General features: G+C 43.2%; 1 pseudogene; it reads left to right on the forward strand.

The window, feature by feature from the left end:
• The first annotated feature begins 6,270 nt into the window (after positions 1 to 6,270).
• LOC125527460 (BTB/POZ and MATH domain-containing protein 1 pseudogene) lies at positions 6,271 to 7,032 on the forward strand (annotated as a pseudogene).
• The last annotated feature ends 5,294 nt before the right edge of the window (positions 7,033 to 12,326 follow it).

Below are 12,326 nucleotides of genomic sequence, written 5' to 3' on the forward strand. Positions count from 1 at the left end.
TTGTGAATCCGAAGCTATGGAACATTATACTTGGACATACCATCAAGTTTTTCTGCCATTGCAATGCACGAGTATATGTGATAGTACTCCAGAAAATGCAAGAAAGTTGAACCGCCAAAATAATGTATGTCAATTGACCAGTACGCGATTGGATTTTTCTACATGTACTGCATGTTTGTGTTTTTTTAGGGGTAAAAATAAAAACACAAACATGCTGCATGTTTGTGTTGTGATGCGCTCCCGAGTGAGTATGAGATAGCATGGCACACACGTGTTTCGTTTTGTTGGAATTTGGAATCCTTTCTACTGTATAGGAAGGTTTTGCCCTGCTAACCGATCGAGTCAGGTTCGTATGCGTTTCTGACTCGGGCTCCTGATGTGATTCGTATATGAGTCTGACTATATCTAATCTAGATGTGAGATAATATTCCACATCTAAGTATGACATCATCCCATATCAACAGATAAACAAGCCCACCCCTTGTCCGTTGTTTGTTTGTTTGTCTCCATTTTTTTAGAAAAGTTCGATTTTTGTTGTCTGTGTGTTTCTCGTCAGCTCGCCCCTGTTCACGGGTCTGGGCCTCGATTCAGCTTGTGCTTCTTTGCTGACTTGTTTTTTTCTAACATGTGAGCCTCCGCAAAAAAGTCAATATTTGTAGGCCTAATATAATGCGCTTCTGCTGCAGGTGTGTAGGCTGCCGATGTGGATGAGTGTAACACATCGCGTAGAAAAGAAACCCGTTAATGTAAAACATCTGTCTGCCTGTCACTCTCACCTTTATGCTTTGTTCCTTTTCTATTAGCACATGAGAAATCAACTTGCATGCATCAATCAAGTGTTTGTTTGGCAAAGTTGAAAATGGAAAATATTACACACACGAAAATATTTGTGGACGAGGTGAATATGATTTTTGAAAATACACGATGAACATTGTATAAACACATCATGAAAGAATTATAAATGTGCGATGCATCTTTTTAAACCTGGTGAACATTTTAAGATTCACATGATGGAGACAAAAAATCAAAAAAAAAGAGAAGAAACACATACACACAGAAATATTTATGTATGATTATTTTTTAAGATACTTCATGAACATTTTACAAACACGTCATGAACATTTTATAAAAATGATGCTTTTTTAAATGTGGTGAACATTATAAAAGACACACGGTGGAGAAAAGAATCAAAAAAGAAAGAAAAAACACATGCACACAAAAAAAATATGGATGAGGTGATTTTTTTTTAAATACACGATGAAAAATTTGTAAATACATAATGCTTTTTTTTAAACACGACGGACATTTTAAAAGCCAGGCGATCGACAAAAAAAATTGGAAAAACTAAAATTATCAAATTGCATGTCGAGGGTGGACATGCAACTTGGTCGGTTGAGTTTTGGGTCAAGTGTGAAAATGCACATGGGTCAGGGCAAGTTGTGTGTCTCCGGTGGACAGGCAACTAGGTTGGTTGAGTTTTGGGTCAAGGGTTGACATGCAACTGGGTCGGTTGAGTTTCGGGTCAAGGGTGGACATGAAATTGGGACAATTACGAGCCCAATTGCGACTTGAATGTGGACTAGCAACTGGAAAACTATGAGTCCAATCACGAGTTGAGGGTGGACTTGCAACAGGGACAACTACAAAACTACGAGCCCAATTACGAATCAAGAGTCGACTTCCAACTGGGATTAAATAAACTACGGGCCTAGTTGCGAGTCCAAGGTGGACCTACAACTCAGATTAAAAATAAAACACATGTCGAGCGGCGAGTCAAGGTGGGCTTGCAACTGGATAAAATAACTACGAGCCTAGTTGTGAGTTGAGGATGGACTTGCAACTGGGACAACTACACAAAATTACAATACGAGTTGCAAGTCAAGGGTGTACTAGCAACTAAGAAAACTATAGAAAACTATGATACGAGTTGCGAGTCAAGGGTGGAGTTGTGATTGTGACAACAAAACCAGGGGCCCAGTTGTAAGTCGAGTATGAAATTGCAACTGGGACAACTACGAGCCTACAAGGCCCGTTGCGAGTCAAGGGTGAACTTGCAACCAGGATGAAACAAATTTTGGTCCTAGTTGCGAGTCAAGGGTTGACTTGCAACTGGGATAACTACATAAAACGGTGATGCCATTTGTGAGTCAAGGGTGGACATGCAACTAGGATAATAACAAACTATGAGCCCAGCTACAAGTTAAGCGCGGACTTCTAACTGGGATGAAAAAGAGAACACATGCCTAGTTACAAGTAGAGGGTAGACTTGCAACTACGACAACTATGAGCCCACTTGCGAGTCGAGAGTGGACTTGCAACTAGGACAACTATGAAACAATGAGCCTAGTTGCGAGTGAAGGTTCACCTTACAAATGGGTTGAAACAAACTATGGGCCCAGTTGCAAGTTAAAAGTAGACTTGCAAGTGTGATGAAAAACAAAAACATGAGCTCAAGTTGCAAGTCGGGCATGTGCTTGCAACTCAGAAAACTATGATCTCAACGGTGAGTCAAGGATGTACTTGCAACTAGAAAAACTACAAAACTAAAGGCCCAGTTACGAGTCAAGGATCGACTTGCTACTGGGATGAAAAAATGTATGCCCAGTTGCAAGTCAAGGGAGGACCTTCAACTAGGATGTAAAACGACAAAACACATGTCGAGTTGTGAGCCAAGGGTGAGCTTGCAACTGGATGAAACAAACTACGTGCCTAATTACAAGTCGAGGGTGGACTTGTAACTGGGACAACCACACAAAACTACAATACAATTTGCGAGTCGAGGGTGGACTTGGAACTGAGGCAAGCACACAAAATTACGATACTGGTTACAAGTCGAGGGTCGAATTGCAACTAGTATACAACAAAACTATGGGCCTATTTGCAAGTCGAGGGTGGACTTGCAGTTGGGACAACTATGAGCCCAGTTGCGTGTCAAGGATGGACTTACAACTGGGATGAAATAAACTATGAGTCTAGTAGTGAGTTAAGTATGGACTTGCAACTCGGACAACTACAAAAAATTGTGTTATCATTTACGAGGCAAGGGTGGACTTGCAACTACGACAATAGCAAACTACAAGTCTAGTTGTGAGTCGAGCGTGGACTTGCGACTGAGATGAAAAACAAAACACATTCCTAGATGCGAGTCGAGGGCAGACTTGTAATTGGGACAACTATGAACCCATTTGCATGTCGTGGGTGAACGTGCAACCGCCTAGTTGCGAGTCAAGGGTTGACTTGCAATTCAGATGAAACAAATCATGGACCCTGTTGCGAGTCAAGGGATAACTTGCAATTGGGATGAAAAAAATAAAATAAAAGCTCCAGTTGCGAGTTGACAATGGACTTGCAATTGGGACAACTACAAACTCAGTTGCGATTTGAGTGTGGACTTGTCAACTGGGAGAACTATGAAACTATGAGTCCAGTTGTGAGTCAAGAGTCGACTTGCAACTGGGATGAAACAAACTACGGGCCTAGTTCTGATGCAAAGGTGGACCTGCAACCAGGATGAAAAACAAAGCATAGGCTGAGTTGCGAGTTAAGTGTGGGCTTGCAACTAGAATGAAACAAACTACATGCCAAGTTGCGAGTCCAGGGTGAACTTGCAACTGAGACAACTACACAAAACTAATATACGGGTTGTGAGTCCAGGGTGGACTTGCAACTGGAACAACTACACAAAACTACGACACGAGTTGCGACTCGAGGGTGGACTTGCAATTAGGACAACTACAAACTATGAGCCCAATTGCGAGCCATGGATGTACTTGTAACTGGGGTGAAAAACAAACCACGGGCTCCAGTTGCGAGTCAAGGGTTGGTATGCAACTCGGACAAGAATGAGCTTAATTGTGAGTCGATAGTGGACTTCCAAATAGGACAACTACAAAACTATGAGCCTAGTCGCAAGTCAAGGGCCGAACTGCAACTAGGGTGAAAAAATTATGGGCTCAGTTGCCAGTCAAGTGTGGACTTGCAACTGGGCTGGAAAACAAAACACATGCTCCAGTTGCGAGTCGAGGGTGGGCTTTCAATTTAGACAACTACGAGCCCAGTTGCGAGTCAATGGTGAACTTGCAATTGGAACAACTATGAAACTATGATCCCAGTTGCGAGTCAAGGATTATAAGGACAATAAAGCGTTCAGACGCTTCTCCCACCGATCTAAACTCTACACATTTCTATCCTTCATCTAGACAAAAAAGAACCCTATATCTGCTCCCATTATATAAATGGCCCTCCTCTTGGGCGGACTCTACAAATTCTTCATCATGCCACACGCAGAACAAAAACAAACAAAAAAGAAACAACCCCCAACAACCGCATATATGGGCCCATGCGAAAAATAAAGACGAGACCATGCCAACACAAAAACAAACAGGAGAAGAGGACGTGTCACAAAAAAAGAATGAGTTGACACAAGCATGCATGAATGAGTTTGTGCGGACATTAAAGCAAACAAATCAGACGGTTATAGACTAAGATGAGACAACACTAAATCCCATCTCGATGAAATGTAGTCGTCCACAAAATCCCATCTAGTTCGGATCAAAGTAGCCAAAAAATAGGAAATAAAAAGAAATTTAGTCGTCCACAGAAAAGATGCACCCCACAAAATAAACCCAATACACAAAAACATGAAAACGGCCCACTAAAAAAGGTAATCGAGTCTCACTGGTTCATGAGGGACGAATAGAAAAGATGACAGCAACAAACATGACTTAGAAGCACACGTATCTAACGATATATGAGTTAGATGAGACATTTTTAACTCACATCTAGATGAGAATTAGCAAAACCTATCCGAAACGAGACTCCAAAACGCTCTACGAAAATAGCACAACAAAAGATGTACGGGCGAACAAGCTCACAAGCGGACACCAAACGTATGGCGTGGCACGGGCCGCTCGGATAAAGCAACCCGTGACCATGTTTTACGCAACATTTAAAGCGAACAGATGATAGAATGGAAAAAGTTCATGAATTTAAAATAAATAAATAAAAAGGAAAAAGGGAAGAGAAAAAAGAAAAATAAATGGGGAATAGAAAATATAAACAAAAAACATACTGAAACACACGCAACTTATAAAAACAAATAGGAAAATAGGAATAAACAAAATCGAAATGGACCCTAGATTACAATGCGAAAATGGGCCAACAAAAGACACACTCGGGAATGGGCTGACAAGTGGACATTGGACGCACGACGCGACATAGAACGCATGCAACAAAACAACCCACTATCAAGATGAGAATTAGCAAATCAGTTAAATAAAGTAACTTGTCTAAAAAAAGTTAAATAAAGTAACTGAATTTAAAACAAATTAATAAAAAAGGAAAAGAAAAAATAGAAATGGAAACAAGAAAATAAAAAAAATTAATGAATCTAAAAAGGTTCATGTTTTTAAAACAAACAAACAAAAAAAAACGTTTTTGTTAGAGGAAAAGGGAAATGAGAGTGAGAAGAAAGAATGGGAAACGGACTGATGGATGGCTCACGTGATTTTTTGTACTACAGAAACGAACGGATGCGCCTCTTCCTGTTACGCACATGTGCAACCCACATGAAAAATTGGACCAAAAGTGTGGCCCGACGGAGGACAAGCGAACAAACAAAAGGCCCACAAGCGCTCCCCTCCCTTACGCGAGACAAAGCGAACCGGATGCGCAACGACGGCCTAATCAAGCAATTTGCACGAATATCTCATCTCCTAATCGTGTGGTGCACAAGTTAGATGTGAGATAACTATTTCACATCTAGATGTGAAATAGCAAACCCGTATATAATATCATCACATCACATGATTCTCTGCCCGGCCTGCCCTCTGTCTGTCTCAAAGAAAGATAGTTTTTGCCCAAAATTAAACATCAAAATCGTTGGTCAGGTGTGACGCCGGCCGGCAAGATGGATGTGTGGCGTCGTCTCACCAACAGGGAAGCTCCCAGACAAGCGGACACGCCGTCGAGATGCGTCGCAGAGAGCGCGTCCGTGTCGCACGACTTCGTGCTGGTAAACTACTCGCAGATCAGGGACCTTCCCGTGAACAAGGTCGTGGCGTGACCTCCGGTCACTTCACCGTCGGCGGCCACGATTGGTTTATCAGCTTCTACCCTGGTGGGTGGTCGACCTCGACCTCGAGGTATAGTCAACATGAAAAGGAGTGCCCGTGCTACGCAGCGGCGTCTGTATGTCTCCGTCGTCAAGCAACCACAGTCGTGCTTGTGAAGGCAAGGATCACCATAGCACTCGTGGACCGCCACGGGACGATGGCAAACAGGAGGACGTCGGACACAGACCACTTCTGCGCTGCGGACATTAGCCCGACGTTTCCAGGATTTGTGCGCAGATCCAAGCTTACATCGCGGCGGTACCTCGTCGACGACTGCCTCACAATCAGGTGCGTCGTCACCCTCATCAATCCTCGCACGGAGCGCACGAAGGCCGGCCCGGCAGCCGCCGCTCCGCTGCCGGAGATGCTCGGCCACCTCGAGCGCATGCTCAGAGACGGCAAGGGCGCAGACGTGACAATCGACGTCGCCGGCCGAGCGTTCCGCGCGCACCGGTGCATGCTCGCCGCGCGCTCGCCGGTTTTCGACGCCGAGCTCTTTGGCCCGATGAAGGGCAAGGGCACGGAGCACATTGAGGTACCCGACATGGAGCCGGCGGTCTTGGAGATGCTCCTGCGCTTCATCTACACGGACTCGCTGCCGGGCGACGGCGAGGACTGCGGCGTCGCGATGACGCAGCACCTGCTGGTTGCCGCGGATCGGTACGGGGTGGACAAGCTGAAGCAGGCGTGCGACGTGAAGCTGCGCAGAAGCTTGGACGTGCGGACCGTGGCGACCACGTTGGCGCTGGCGGAGCAGCACCAGTGCCCGCTGCTGAGGGACGCGTGCTTGAAATTTATGTCGTCGTCCCCGAATGTGCTGGCAGACGTCCTGAAAACCGACGGGTTCAGACATCTCACGGCCAGCATCACCTTGGCAAATCTCACTGGCATCCTAGAGAAGGTGTCACTCGAGCGTTGAGAGGAGTCACGAGAAGGACATACGTTGGATGTACGAAGAAAACGTGTCTAAAGAGTTCGTCTGTCTGTTTATACATGGTTCGAGGTCTTTGGCCGCTGAACCGAAATGTTCCTTTCGGTCTCATGTGTGTTTTATACTCCCTTCATTTATTTACTTCTAATGTTAGTTTCGTCTTAAATCAAACTTGTAAACTAAGCAACTTGTCAAATCTATTATAAAATATGTTAGTGCTTTTCACACTGGATCTAATGACACTGCTTTGGTATGGTGAATGTTCACATTTTTTTACTATAAACTTGGCCAAACTTTAAAACATTTTTCTACAGAAAAGACATGCGCCCAATTCTATAAATAAGTCATCAGTTAGAGTTGAGACGTACTGACAAACCAAAATGGAAGTAGTAACATTCCCACCGCAAAGCAACATGCATAAACTTCAGTATAATAAATGACACACATGCCAACAACCTACTACCAAAGGCAGAAAATGACATCTTCCCCCCGGCTGGCCCCACCGCTCTCGCCGTCACCGTCTCGCGCCTCACCGATCTCTGGCATCGGCGTTTGGGCCATCCCGGAGATGCTACTTTTTGCAACAATAAAGTTCTAGATCATTGTAATAAACCTATGTTCAGCTAGTTGGTTGTGTCATGCTTGTCAAACCGGCAAACACATTCGTCTACCATTTTCTTCTTCCACTAGTCAAACTACTGCTCCCTTTGATTTCCTGCATTGTGATCTTTGGACTGCACCATTAATTATCTAGTGTTTCAAGGAATAAGTACTATCTCTTGATTATTGATGATCTTTCATGCTCGTTTCTGCTCCGGTGCTCCCCCCTTGGGCTGAACGCGAGGGGGAGAAACACAAGGACGGCTGAGATCTGTCAAAAACGATTCGTGAAGAGGGGCACGATCATCTTTTTATGCCCGCGGAGAGCGTGCGTATAGCCCTATACAAGCCTGCACCGGCCAGATTACTTTTGTACACTGAGGGTATACATGTATTGTACGTGGCCGTATCGTTTTCCCTTGTCACGTGCGGCGGTCGTGGGCGTGGGCGGCGGTGGTCGTGGGCTAGCCACGCGGCGCACGAAAACTTCCAAAAACGTCACATCCTATAAAGAGGGAGGGGAACCACCACCGGCCGCATCGCCCCCACCATTTCCCCCCAAATCGGCTCACTCCCTCTCTCCTTGCCGCATCGTCTCCCCCTCGTCTCCATCGCCCCGCCACCGCACCTACTCGGTCAACCCCACCACCTCCCTCTCTCCGGTGGGTTCTCTTAGGCTTCGATGGCGCAAGGTGGTGGCGCTGCCGCCGCTGCGCACGGAGTTGCGGTCGAGGCTGCGAACACCGCGGCAGATGCCATCCAAGAAGTGGCCGCCGTCGGCGGTGCGGGATATGCTGCACCCGCAGTCGCTGGATCGGTCGCTGCGGCAGCGGATCTGGTGGAGCAGGGGGTGGTGGGCTCGGACTCCATCGTGCCGGACCTGGTGGTGACGGCGTCTGGCGGCTCACTAGATGCAGGTGCGGAGGCGAGCGACAAGCAGGTGGTGGATGTGGTAATCCTTCTTGTTCCCCTCCTCTCTTAGTTGTAGTTGTTAAGCAAAATATTTAGTGGATAGGGTTTTTTATTATAGATTTGTGATTGAATGCGGCACCCCCTTCTGCTTGTTAGGGTTTTTTTGATTGAATGGGGAACCCCATTTGAGAGTTAGGGTTTTTTGTAGTTGATTCATGGTTGAATGCTAGAGAGATCATAACGAGAGTTAGGTTTTTTATATTAGAATCTGGATTGCCTCATGTGCTCAGATTTTGTTCTATGTTGTATATGTTGTTAGATTTGTTTTGCATATTCCCTCTGTGGGCCACGGCAGGGGCTGAGCCGCCACCCAGTGTATCTATTAAAGTTGATATTGTACAAATGAGGTTAAAATCCTACTTTGTTCATTTGAAGTCTATCAATTAATTGTTGAAATGAACACAGTATGTTTAACTAGTGCACAATTTCAAAATAGTTAGGAGCTTCACTTCATTATCCATAAACTCAAATTGTAGGTATGTATATTTTTGATCTGTAGGATTCCTGTACTTATTAAGTGAAACATAAGTAGGTTTGCTAGACATGCAACTATGCCAGATGACCAACTCATATTAAATTGTTGTTGCATAACTCCATGCACGAATGTCATATGAATCATCCAGTAGGTGTAGTAGTTAGGGTTTTTTAATTAGATGTTTAGTTAGGATTTTCTTGTATTGGATTCATTTATAGCCAGTTATATGTATGATCTATGATTGAATCATCCAGTAGATGTAGTAGTTATGGTTTTTTAATTAGTTGATTAGTTAAGGTTTATTTGTATTATTCATTTATAGACAGTTATATAGATTCTGTGATTGAATGATGTAGTAGATGTACTAGTTAGTGTTTCTTAATTAGATGTTTAGTTAGGTTTCTTTTGTATTGGATTCATTTATAGGCAGAGATAAATGTAACTAAATGGTGTGACTGAATGATGCAGTAGAAGTAAGAGTTATGATATTTTAATTAGATGTATAAGTTAGTGTTATTTGTAGTGGATTCATTTATATCCAATGATATATGTAAGTAAATTTTGTGATTTAATGTTCCAGTGGATCTAGGAGTTAGTGTTTTTTAATTAGATGCTGGAGTTAGGGTATTTTAATTAGATGTAGGAGTTAGGCTTCACCATTTCACTTATTTTGACATATGAGTGCTCATTAAGAACTGCTATGAACTAATTATTTATTAATATTTACAAATGAAATGAAAACCTGACATGTTTGTAAAGTTATATATAAAGGTCCTATTTGCATTGTCTGTCAAAAACTGCTATCTCATTGGTTAATAAGAGAGGAATGATATTCATTTATACCTTCATATGCATGTTCAAAAGAAAAATCTGAATTTGTATGTCCATATGAATGAACTTGTATGTTCATAACCCTATTGTTTAGTATCTATATAGCTTCATATATAGTCTATGAATTAGTTGTTGAAATGTACATAGCATCTGTAACTATGCACCTTTTCAATATAGTTAGGAGCTTTCCATCATTATGCAAAATCAACTTGTTTGTAATGACATTATTTGAAGTGCAATTCAATTCCTTATAAATGACTTGCTTGGTTGACAATATAGCAGAAGGAGGATCTTGTTGGCAACAAGAGGAAGTTTGACTCATCTGGGTACTACCCTTATGACAGTGATGAGGATGAGCCGTACGAGGTAAGACCTAGTTGAAATGTTATTTGTGCATTGAGTTAGTGTTAGATGTTTATAGTATTTGAATGCATAATGTATTAATGTCAGTCATTAATGTGTGTAGTATCAATCTGGAGATGATGTGGTCGAGGGGAACGTCGAGTCCTTTGAAGAGATGGTGGTGCAGAAGATCAGGGCCCAAGGACCTGCTATGTACTACAACTGGACGACGGACAAGTACCGGTGCCCCTACTACAGCAGGCAGAAGCCCAGGTCTGGGTTGCTGGAGCATCTGATGGAACATTGTCGGGCTACATCCATCAGCAGTGATGAGTACAAGATAAGGGCTCAACATTCTGCCCTCCACAAGGTCCTCAAAAACCCTAACATGTAGTTGCCCTAGACCCTGGTTGTCATATGATGGAGGAAGCCTCAGTTATTTTGGTGAACTTTATGTGGTTGTCTGATGGTGGAAACTTTTAGTGGTAATGTAGTATGAACTTTATCTAAGTGTAGTACTGTGATGTGTGGTCTAAACTTATCTAATATGCTAGTGGTGTGAACTTGGAGGTGTCTGCATGAGCAAGTGCGATGTGTGGATGCTGCTATCTATGGTAGTAATATATATTGCTATCTATATTTGTGTCCCTTAAATTTGCCATTATGGTGTAGTGACCAGACCTCAAACAGTCTGATCTCTGTGCTCCGGTGTCATCCCTGGATCAGTAATGCTGACACCACACAGTACTCGGAGGATTTATAGCAGAGTAGCAATCACACACTTATTACATCGAGTGTCTTAAAAGAGAACTTATTACAATAAATATGGCTTAAGGCCATCTACTAACTATAACAGCGTAAGGCTTGGAAGATAAGTGAGTCCATCAACTCCAACGGCATCACTGAGTATAGAACCACGACCTAAAAACTCCTTAATTGTCGTCTGAAAAGTATGCAACATTAACATTGCAGCCCAAAACGGGTCAACACATGGAATATGCTGGCAAGGTAACACATAGAGAGTAATGGAATGAACAGCTATACTATATGCATATTTGGCTGGTGGAAAGCTCTATGGTTACAGTTTTGCGTAAAGCCAATTTTTCCCTACTTCAAAGGAATAAAATTTAATTACTATCATGGTGGTTGTTAAACATTGAGAATGGTTGACAACATTCTCAATCCCAATTAAGCGTCATCATTAAACATAACCCAACAAAATTAATTTAGAGTAACATGTTGAGATTCACATGAAAATCCAGGTACTAGATACTCAAGATGTCCATAACCGGGGACACGGCTAACCATGATTAGTTTGTTACACTCTGCAGAGGTTTGCGCACTTTTCCCCACAAGACTCGATCGCCTCCGTTTGTTTTCTCGCACTACATGGTGTTTGAGAAGACGGATGACCGAGACATAGTCTTTCAGAAGCGCTAGCACCTTACGATCGGGTAGACCGTACCACTTACATCCCCTACATCTGCTAGTCTACCACTGTAAGAGTTCGCACAATTTAGTCAACTATGCTAGAGCCCATAATAGCTTGTGGCTGCACACGGAAGTTTCTAGTATGAATAGTCTTATGATCCCTTTGAGCCTGGGTGGCGGTCCAAAAGAAAACAGGCAAGCCCTGGAATACCCAGGTGCCTCAATCCACCCAGATGTGTGTTTAAGTTGCCACCTTAGATAAACCATTAATTAACAATCTCACATCTGTCATGGATATCACTCACCCATTCCACGTCTACTAGCATAGCATGGCATAATAAGCAAACGTAGAAGTAACTCCCAAAGGTTTGATAATAAACAGGTAATAGGTACTACCTCATCTACTTCCCATCCCACAATTTAATTAGATCCTAATCATGCAATGTGTGGGGATTGATCTAATACAATAAAACTGGGTAGTAGAAAAGGTATGATCAAAGTGTTACTTGCCTTGCTGATGATCCGGGAAACCTAACGATTCGAAGTAACAGGCGGCGCACTCCGGCTACTCTATCGCAAACAAACAAACAAACAAGCATACAATAAGTACTCATCTAATGCACAGGTAAAA

This window comes from Triticum urartu, chromosome 2A (assembly GCF_056163025.1).
Source record: "Triticum urartu cultivar PI428250 chromosome 2A, HENAU_Tu73, whole genome shotgun sequence".
Classification (NCBI taxonomy): Eukaryota; Viridiplantae; Streptophyta; class Magnoliopsida; order Poales; family Poaceae; genus Triticum; species Triticum urartu.